At 35.9% G+C, this 10,779-nt stretch overlaps 1 pseudogene; it reads left to right on the forward strand.

Annotated features, from left to right (window-relative positions):
- Positions 1–5,619: 5,619 nt before the first annotated feature.
- On the forward strand, positions 5,620–5,719 carry LOC123457222 (annotated as a pseudogene).
- The last annotated feature ends 5,060 nt before the right edge of the window (positions 5,720–10,779 follow it).

The following is a 10,779-nucleotide window of genomic DNA, read 5'->3' on the forward strand; positions in this document are numbered from 1 at the left end:
AAATTATGACAATGTGCATGAATTTGAAACTACATCTCCACCCACAAGGATTTGATGCTTATATTTTTAAGAGTAAAATCAGGTGCCATGGTCACAATAGATATTGATGAGAAAAGTTAGAGGAATGGCTGATGCTTCTAATTGAACATTCCCTTTTAGTTTTCAGGGAAATATCGCACGGTGTCCATAGCTTCACACAGGTTAATCGCAATAGTAGAGAATGGCCTGTTAAGGATTTACATACGTGAGGTGGAATTTTATGATGCTTATAAGGAAATGTTCCTCACTTTTGATTTGAGGTAAGAAAGATTTTTCTTGTGTGCAAGAAACCAAATGTGGCATTCTGGCTGCTACAAAGGTGACAAATTTCCGGTGGGACACAGAGAACTGCTATGAAAAATTGAGTTGCTGTCCATTCTTGAGAGAACCATGAGGTGTTTGCTCATGCTACATTTCAGTCCCTGCCAGGAGCCAGTTAAAATTCCAATGGATAAATCTTAAATGACCAGAGATGCACAGCTCTAGCTGATGTTAATGATTTATATTAACTTTTTGAACGTGCTAAGAAAAAATATGCTACCTGTCATGCCCATAACATGATAAACTCTAGAAGATCCAGTGGCTTTGCTTGGGAGTTTTTCAATACTTAGCAGAGAAAGCATACTATTTTCTTCTCCAAAATTAATCCATGACTTTGAAAATGACTTCGCATTCTTGAAACTCTTGCCTAACACTCTCAGGTAGTGTGATAATAGGCATATGCCACCACATGCAATTGGATTGGATAAGTCATGAATTAATTATCTGCTAAAATTCTTTAGTGTCATAAATTCTGGGTTACTTTCATAGACCTTACAATCAGGTACATATACGTGAATTTATTCACAATTTTTGTTAGCAGAATTATTTATACATTGACTTTAAGCAAATCCAGTGTGAAAAGGAAACACTCCATCTCCAAGAACTTCCTCCAACACTCAAAATAATCACGTGCTTAAATTTGAAGGACATTAGAAGCAAGGAAACTACACCTCACCATTGCATGGCACACACTTACCTAATAATGACCTTCCATAAAGTGATTGAAATTGTTAATATGTTCATGACAGTAGGGACAGTGTCTTACTGCAAAATCATTAACTCTAGAAATAAGAAAATTTCCCCAACTATTTTTGATTACATAGAAATTTGAAAGATACCAGGAATCTGACCTCTTTGCTTCCCAATTCAAAAAGTCTATAAGTTGTGGAGATGGTTCTGTGGATAAATTTGTTTAACTTTCAAGCCTGAGGAGCTTAGTTTAGCTTGTTAGAATATAAAAATCCATAGTTCTGAAAGTCCAGTGTTAGGGAAGCAGAGAAATGTTGACCACAAAGACGTGCCTATTATTTCCCTGAAAGATTCAGTGAGATCCAGGTTCAGCAAGAAAAAACTCAGCATGAGAAATAGGTCAATGAAAAACACAAACAATATTGACAGCAGGCTCACCATTGCACGACCCATAATTAAATCGATATTCTTAAAAGTATGCATGTGCATGATACATACACCTGAAGAAAGAAATTGACAATATCAGGACCACACTGGAAAGAACCCTTGTGAGCAGAATTTCAATTGTTTGAAATTGGCTCAGGGATATTTTGCAGAAGAGAGGGGGGAAAGAATGTCAGAGCCACATGTTGGGTCGTGATATGCAGAGACATTTATCGCAATAACTGTGGGCTAACTCCACAAGGCATGACCCATATACCTCAACAAGGAGGGGCCAATGGGGAGGGGGTAGGTCATGGATGAGCCTAATAATGGTACTAAACTGCCTGCATTTGCTGAATAGAAAACTAATAAAAAAAATAGAAGGGGAAAAGAAAAAAATTCAAAGACTACTCTCCTCTCTTGTATTAGGGTTTAACGTAAACCAAGATAGTTGCTCAATATTCAAGTGAAATCCAATGCATTAACACTGATATGTAAATTTTTGGAAGGTGTCGTTATCAGGTGAGAAAGTATGAGAACAAGATGAACCAAAGATGAAGGATGGCATAAATGTACGGGTACTTGCAGTATGCAGTGGATAAGTATAATTAGGAAATGAGAAAAATAAAACATTGTTCTTAATATGAATGGATGGTACTATTTTCTATGAGTTTGCTTACAAGCGAATATGAGGTATGCTTCTATTTCTTATAAAAAATATTGGTTGAGAATGTTCATTTTTAATTTTTTTCTGTCTGTTATAATAAAGTAATATGATTGGAACCCAGAAAGAAAAAAAATGTTTCACTTTGTTTTTTTTTTCTCACAAATTAGTATGTTAGGAAATGTGAAGGATAGTTAGATTATAGATAGATAGATAGATAGATAGATAGATAGATAGATAGATAGATAGAGAAAGAGAGAGACAGAACACAGCAATAGAATGTTACATATGGAATCAGGGTTGGTAACATGCTATTTTCACTTTCCTGGCCTGTACATTTCATACATTACAGATCTTAACACTGTGTTCTAAGTATATACATTCAAGATACAGTTAGAATTGCAAACAAAAAACATTTCACCAGAGACATACTTATCATACAATTTCTGAATAAATCCATAAAGACATAGAAACAGTACTGGCAGACAGAAAACTAAAGTGTGAATTTACAGATGTCAATATTGCAGTCTTGGGCTGGAGAAATGGCTTACCAGTGAAGTCATTTGCGTGTGAAACCTAAGGACCGCAGTACATTTCCCCAGGACCCCTCTAAGTCAGATGCACAAGGGGGCATTTGCGTCTAGAGTTCCCTTGCAGTGGTTGGAGGCCCTGGCATGCCTATTCTCTCTTTCTCTCTATCTGCCTCTTCTTGTCTCCTGAAGAAACAAATAAATAATACATCAAAAAAATTCCAGTCTGATCCTCAGCATGAGGAGTGTGGCTGTCATTCCCCAATGCACCTGCACCTAGAATCCAATGTATGAGGCAAGGTTTGGCTGTCTCCATTAAAGGGCAAGGCTTCAGGCCATCATGGGATACAGACACTCCTCTCTGCTAGATGTGTTTCACACACAATCTGCTCCCCCAAAGTTAACCATGCTGACACAAATTCAAATGTACAGAATAATTGCATAAGAACTCTGTCAAGTAAATGAAGACAATGCACAGGGCAATCAGAGCGAGTTTTGCTCTCAGCATATGAACTGTGTATAATCCTTTTTTACTCATTCAGTAGTATGTTGTATATTTTGGATGCCTAATGTATTTCTTATAATTTCCCTATAGGCAAGATGGAGAGTGCCATCGATACAGACTCAAAGCACTGAATTTAATATATCTATTTAGCAATTTTAGTGAGTATCAGATCTTCGTGGGTGACTATGTAAAACCAACTCTAGAGTGCCTTCAGCCTCATGGCCATGTTGTTTACTGTCTCTTGATCTGAGCCAGTGTTGAACAGAAGCATCTTACCACATGAGAATTTTATTGTTTCTCACACTTCCAGGTCATCCACTTCAAATATGGCCGAAATCAGAAGAGGTTATTGTTTTTAATGCCACTGACTTGTGGACCTTCCATGACCCATATCATACCTCCCCAAGAGTCTGGTTCCGTCATCTTGGTGGGGATTACAGAAGTAGGTATAATGGGTTTCAAAGATCTGTTGGTATTGTCTTTTCATATGAGCCAAGATGCTCACCTATATTCTTACACAGACCATTACACCACTTGACATTCTTAAAACGTTCTGTGCAAAGAAATGAGGAACATAACACATTCAAAATATAAAATGGTGTTTAGCTCTCAATTTCACATGAATGGATTTCTGAGGTCAACAAAAAATTCTGCTACTTGTTACGAATTCTACTTGTAAAATGCTCCGAAAAAGTGGATTATATTTTGCCTATGGAGTTTGGGAAAACCCTTTTCTCACATGGTTCTCATTGTGGGATTACCCAATTATTGCATGGCCAAAAGGCATAGACATTTACTTTCAGATGTAGGAAACATATTAGAGCCCGTTGACATCAACTATGACCTTACAAATTTTAGTTTACAATGAATATTGGCAATTATTCTTTAAGTAATATAGAATTTAAATAGTGACATTGGTGTGTTTCCACTCTACTATAGTGGATAAAAACACAAATGACATAAAAACTAACACTGTTTTCACTCACAGTTGTAAAAGCAAGGCAAAGTCCTCCTAATGCAAACTCATACAGAGACCCCAGGATTTATGATTTACATCACATTGTAAGGTTGTCCTATGGGATTTGATGTGATCAATACATGACAGTTTATGTCCTCCATGATTTCAAGCTGTTGCATGTTCTTGATTACAATTTGTGGGAAATCCATGGACTGATGAAATGACTGCAATTTTATTCAGTATTGACAATGTACCCATAGGTACTTTGATCATTCATATAAAATGTCAGTATTTAGAGTTAATATTGTCCAACAAAATTCTCTCTAACTGTTTCCTTCTCAATATTTCATTCTGAAATGAATGAATGAATGAATCAATCATTTTTTTTTGGAGAAGTGTTTTGAAATAGGGGCTGATCTTGAATTCACTATGTACTCTCAGTACAGCCTTTAACTCACAACAGTCCTCCTATTTCTTCCTCCTGAGTGTTGGAATTAAAGGCATGCACTACCATGCCCAGCCAAATAAATAAATATTTTTAAATAAGTAAATAAATATTTTAAAAGAGAGCTGGTGAGATGGATCAGAGGTTAAGGAACTTCAAAGCCCAAGGACCAAAGTTTAATTACTCAGTGCCCACTCAAAGCCAGATTCAGAGTGTATTCAGAGGGTACATCTGGATCTCATTTGCAATGGTTGGAAGACCTAGCTTGACCATTCTCAATCACTCTCTCTCTCACTCTCTCTCCTTTCATCCCTCTCTCTATCTCTTTCACCCACTCTGCTAAAATATATAAACAAATATATTTTTAAGTATACACTATCTAGCCATAGTTTTTCAAGTTTGGGTCATTAGTTAATGCAGTTCCAGTATAGGATTTTTAAGGCAAACAAACAAAATGGCCACATATTTCCTTTTCTGGATATATCTACTATGTTTTTATCAAAGCTTAATCTGCATATAATTTTTTAAAAAATATTATTATATGAAGACTATGTTCTACCCAGACCCTTATTAAATGACTAATGTAGTTAATCTATTCCAGTAAGGTCATCCCAACTTTCATTCATATCACTGCTGTTCTTAGGCACTCAGCAATTAAGACTTTTATTATTTTTTAATTTATTTACTAAAGAGGGAAAGATAATATGGCAACTCCACCATCTCTAGTCACTCCAAAGAAACTCCAGATGTATGCACCAATTTCTACACCTCTCTGATGAGGGTACTGGGGAATAGAACCTGAGTACTCAGGTCTCAAAGGCAAGTGTGTTAACCACTAAGCCATCTCTTCTGCCCATTAGTTAGATTTTAAATGACCTTAATTTGAATGTGATGCAACCAAATAATTGCTCATGTGTCTGGAATTAACCACCTGGACTTAAAATTACCTCAATACATCCTACAATTATTAATCTTCATAACTTTTGTAAGTAGGATATTTGGTGTATGTTGAATTAGAGACAGTTTTTATTTACGATGAGGTGGTTGAAGTGGTAAATTTACTAAAATTGGAATGATACAGATTAGATCACCATGGCCCCTGTTTAAGAGTGGCAAACAAACTCTTGAAGCGGTCCATATTTTACTTAATTTTTTTATTCATTTGAGAGAGAAAGAGGAGAAAGAGAGAGCGAGAGAGAGAGAGAATTAGCATCCCAGGGACTCCAACTACTGCAAAGTCCAAATACATGTGCCAGCTTTTTCATTTGGCCTAAGTGTATCCTAGGAAATCAAACCACTGTTCTTTGGCTTTGCAGATGAATGTCTTTACCACTAAGCCATCTTTTCTACTCATGTGTCTCACATTTTAAATAAAAAAATAGACATACCAAATTAGTAGAAGATATGGTACTGTTGGCTAATCTTGAAAACATATTTCTTCTCAGTCCCAAAGGTGAATTGCTTCTCAGTGGATTTTGTCTCAACCAATTCAATGATATTACATTTTCACTATTTTTATGATCAATATAACCATCAAGATGTGTTTGTAGTTTTGTGTAAGTATTCAGTTTGATTATGTTTTGGGGATGTTTTGGTACTTTGGAGATGAGTTATGAGATGTGTATGCATTTTTTCATGATCTAACCTGGTATAGGAATGTGTTCACATGTGTCTTAAAACCTTACCATAACTTGAGGTGGGCATTGTGGCACACACCTTTAATCCCAGCACTCTGGAGGCAGAGGTACTGAGTTCTAGGCACCCTGAGACTACATATTGAATTTCAGGTGTGCCTGGATTAGAAAGGGTTCTTAAGTTCAAAAACAAACAAAACAAAAAGAAGAGAAAACCTTACCACAACTTTATAAAGCATAGGTAATTCTCTGTTTCATTGGTTACTTTCTGTGTATTTTTGCATCAGTGCCTCTCTGTAACTCATAATTATGTGAATCATGCTGAAACAAAATTATAGCCACTCTTCTTGTACAGACATCCACATAAAGATTGAAGGATCTCACCCCCAAGTAAGACTCAGAATACTCCACATACATATTTACACACACACACACACACACACCATGAATATAACAATGTCCAAAACTCATTCTCACACTGAAGATCAGGACGATGTGTGAGGTCATGATTGAGCACTGTATGATGGAGGCCTTCAATATTATCACCTAACATAGGAAAGGATGTTGGACTGGGGCTATCTCTACAAGAAAAAAATAGTGGCATCATTTTATGTTTTCTGATGTGAACATCACATCTCTTCTATAATGGAACTAAATTTTATTCTGTCAAACTTGATGTTAAGTTTTTCACTTTGTATTTTCTTTTGCTTGTTGTTGTTCACAAGAAGAGATTCAGAAAATAGGGAGATTTAAGAGGAGGGAGAGCAAGGGGGATAATGCCAGGGAATATTATGTGTATGTGTGGAAATTGACTATAAAACTTTTAGAAACTCTATATTATAACCCATGGACTATGTGAGCTCTTTAGTGATTTCCCCTTTCATTTATTTTGTTACATAAAGAGTAGAGAGTAGATTCCATAACATAGACTGGGACACAACAGAAACAGTGTCATTGACACACTCAGATCCAATCATCACAAATTTCCAAATGTGCTTTACAGCGTTCCTTACCTTTTGAAGTAAAAATATGAGAGACAAAATTACTTTCATGCCATTTTTCCAAAATCTAGAAAAATGACATAAACCTGAATGTATGAATTGATCTCCAATTAAGTTGTCCTTGCTGGGTTACATTACCAACATAAAGGGGATAATGAACAGAAAGCATGATGTGCCATTGGGAAAATAAAGCTTGATCAACCTATGGTTTATAAAGTAGGATGGGTTTTGTGTTTAGAAAGGAATCTAATAGCCATATTTTCTGACTTCTATTCCATAAAATTCAGCAAAATGCCACATTATCAGTGAAGAGACACAGAAAGAGTATAACAAGATTATTAGTGACAAGCAAATTGCAACTCAAAATATCCTGGATGTCACCAAGACAGGTGAATCACTCTTGGGCTATCATGGGAAAATAAAGATTAAAGAATCTCTGTCATCCTCTGATGGCCATTTCTCATTCAGAATACTTATGATTAAAGATTTCTCATTTATGAAGTGAATGTAATACCACTTTATCCTCTTTTTTGTATTTTACAGACACATGTCCAAAATGGAGATATTGACTGTGTAAGTAGAAACATGGCTCTCACAACTATTCAAATGTTCAAGCTAAATAGCATTTGAAGTCAATTCAATCCTAAAAACAAAACCTATTAATACAGGGCTGGAGAGATGGCTTAGCAGTTAAGCACTTCCCTGTGAAGTCTAAGAACCCAGGTTTGAGGCTCGATTCCCCAGGACCCATGTTAACCAGATGCACAAGGGGGCGAAAAAGATCTGGAATTCGTTTGCAATGGCTGGAGGCCCTGACACGCCCATTCTCTCTATCTTACTCTTTCTCTGTCTGTCGCTCTCAAATAAATAAATAAAAATAATTTAAAAAATTATTAATACAAAAACATGAAATAAATGGTGCATTAGTGAAATATTTATAATTAATGTAATGTGAAATTAGTCCTGTTTAAATAGTGATTTTCATCAAATGAAGAAAAAATTAATTAATTTAATAAAAATGAAATCTGAAATGATTATTAGGCATTTTAATACTCCTTTGAATGTAGACATCACATTGACAGCATATTTACAATAATTCAATGAGGCTCATCATCGCCATGCATGGCCTAGAGGTGTGACTTGGACATCACTATATACACAGAATCTCACACTTCTATCATGACAAGAAAAGTCATGTGAAGTAGTAGACCCTGGAAAATGTGCCAGCATAAACGTACTTGATAACCCAAAGACAGTGCCCTTTGGTGTTAGTTTTTATTCATGAGAATACATTCATTCATATTGCCCATGTTCAAACAACACCCATATGATTTTCTTTATACCCTGACACTGATGATGTTCTCAATATCCCCTCACATCCATGTAAATAACCATCACTTATAATTCCCCAGGTTATAAGAAGATTCATATTGCTTGCAGCAAGTAGGTCTCTATGGAAGCAGAATCAAAAACTACAGACTTGGGCTGGAGAGATGGCTTAGTGGTTAAGCGCTTGCCTGTGAAGCCTAAGGACCCCAGTTCGAGGCTCGGTTCCCCAGGTCCCACGTTAGCCAGATGCACAAGGGGCGCACGCGTCTGGAGTTCGTTTGCAGAGGCTGGAAGCCCTGGCGCGCCCATTCTCTCTCTCTCCCTCTATCTGTCTTTCTCTCTGTGTCTGTCGCTCTCAAATAAATAAATAATAAAAAAAACTACAGACTTGTAATCATCTTTCATTCCAGATTGTACTCATGTTTGAGTATTTCTGATCCTTCACCCAGTCTGCCCTGTCCATGTATCTCCCATTGCTGATTTTAGTATTAGTAGCTCCCTCTGAGATTAAATGAATTGATTTCTTATAACTGTCAATGCACGCTGAATAAAAAGTTTATTACTGGAACTTAGATGATCTGGCCCCACCTCATAGTCCTTAACACTCTGGATACATTTCTTTTGTCTTTTTCATTTTAGAAAAGCCACATTTGGTGGTGGAGAAATAAGAGGTAAAATCAAGTCAATTTGAAGTAGAAAAAATGTGCAAAATTTTGAATAAATAGTATTGCCTGTGTTTTGTCACATTTATTATTGAAAAATCAGGAAGTATATGGATTATATGACAAAGAGGTTAATAGTTAGCATGTTACTGAATCCTGAAAAGTGAGCTGAGATCTGGTAATTGTTGTCCATGCCTCTAGTCCCAGCACTTGGGTTGCAGAGGGCGGAGGAGTGCCATGAGTGCAAGGCCAGGCTGAGAGTACATAGTGAATTCCATGTCAGTCTACAATACAGTGAGTCACTACCTCAAAAACCACCACCACCAACTACAGCAACCAACTAGAGACAACTCACCAAGGAGGATTGAACTTCTACCTCAGATTTCACATATATTCACTTCATTCTCTACAGCAAAATGTAAAATATTCCTGAGAGACAAACGAAAAGTTGCCAATGTCTTACCACTCATCATAAACTTGAGGATGTACATATCTACATTGGTTTCTTTACATATCATGATTACACAGGATTTTTTTTAAGCATTGACATCAGATTTACTAGCAATATTAAGACACAAAGAAAAATGGAAGCAGAAATTTACAAAAGTTTAATTTATGAAAACCATGCTATTTTGTACCAAAAAAAATTTTTTTTAAAGCCAACCAATAAGAATTAGGTCCAGGAAAATTTGTAGTGAAGTACTTATGAAAGAAATAAACATTCTTAAAAGTGTAGAAATCCATTAGATAGTGTGTAATTCATGAGATTAAAAGAATAAAAACTTAATCATCTGCATATGTGTAAAAACCATGTGGGTCCACATATCTTGGTTTTCCCACTGCTGGTGGTACGGATGTAAGAGGAATTCTGGAACTCAGAGAGGCCAGCTACCTAACTGTATATTTCACTACCACAGGGACAGACCCTTTGTCTAAAACCAAGCAAAACACTAGATTGCTTCTTAAAATAGTCCTAGTTTGCTCTATTACAATCACATACATGAAAAAACAATGCATGTACGCCAATAGTACACACAAATACAAGTTCTTCTCTAACAAGCTTCCCTAGCTCTCAATTCCATTGATTCTGAAAAAGTGAACAATGAACACAAATACAGTACTTAGACAGAGATAGAGATCATTGTAGAAATTAACAAATGGTCCTAAATATGAAGCATGCATTATTCTCATATAACATATTCAAAACAAAAAATGACTAGCTCTGAAAATGAGGAGACAAAAATAAATGATGTAATTAGAACTTCCTTGTGATAAACAACATGTAAACATGAGATCTTTATTAATAAAAAGAGCTATTTAACAAACTGTTAGTCTGTATAAGAAAAATAATTCAGTGTACACAACCAATAAACACAAACTTATGAGCACTTAAAGCTTATCAGGGATAAGGAAGTATTAGAAAACTGTAGATTTTTAAATGTTACCAAGACTGAATTGGCTAAAGAAAATCTTTTTTAAAGCAAAGGTAAGAAAGAGTTTCCTTCAGTGCTGAAATATAGAAAATTCTATCAAAAAATTATTTTCAGGCTGAAGAGATGGCTTTGTATTTAAGGCGCT

Source organism: Jaculus jaculus (genome assembly GCF_020740685.1).
Source record: "Jaculus jaculus isolate mJacJac1 chromosome Y unlocalized genomic scaffold, mJacJac1.mat.Y.cur SUPER_Y_unloc_3, whole genome shotgun sequence".
NCBI lineage: Eukaryota > Metazoa > Chordata > Mammalia > Rodentia > Dipodidae > Jaculus > Jaculus jaculus.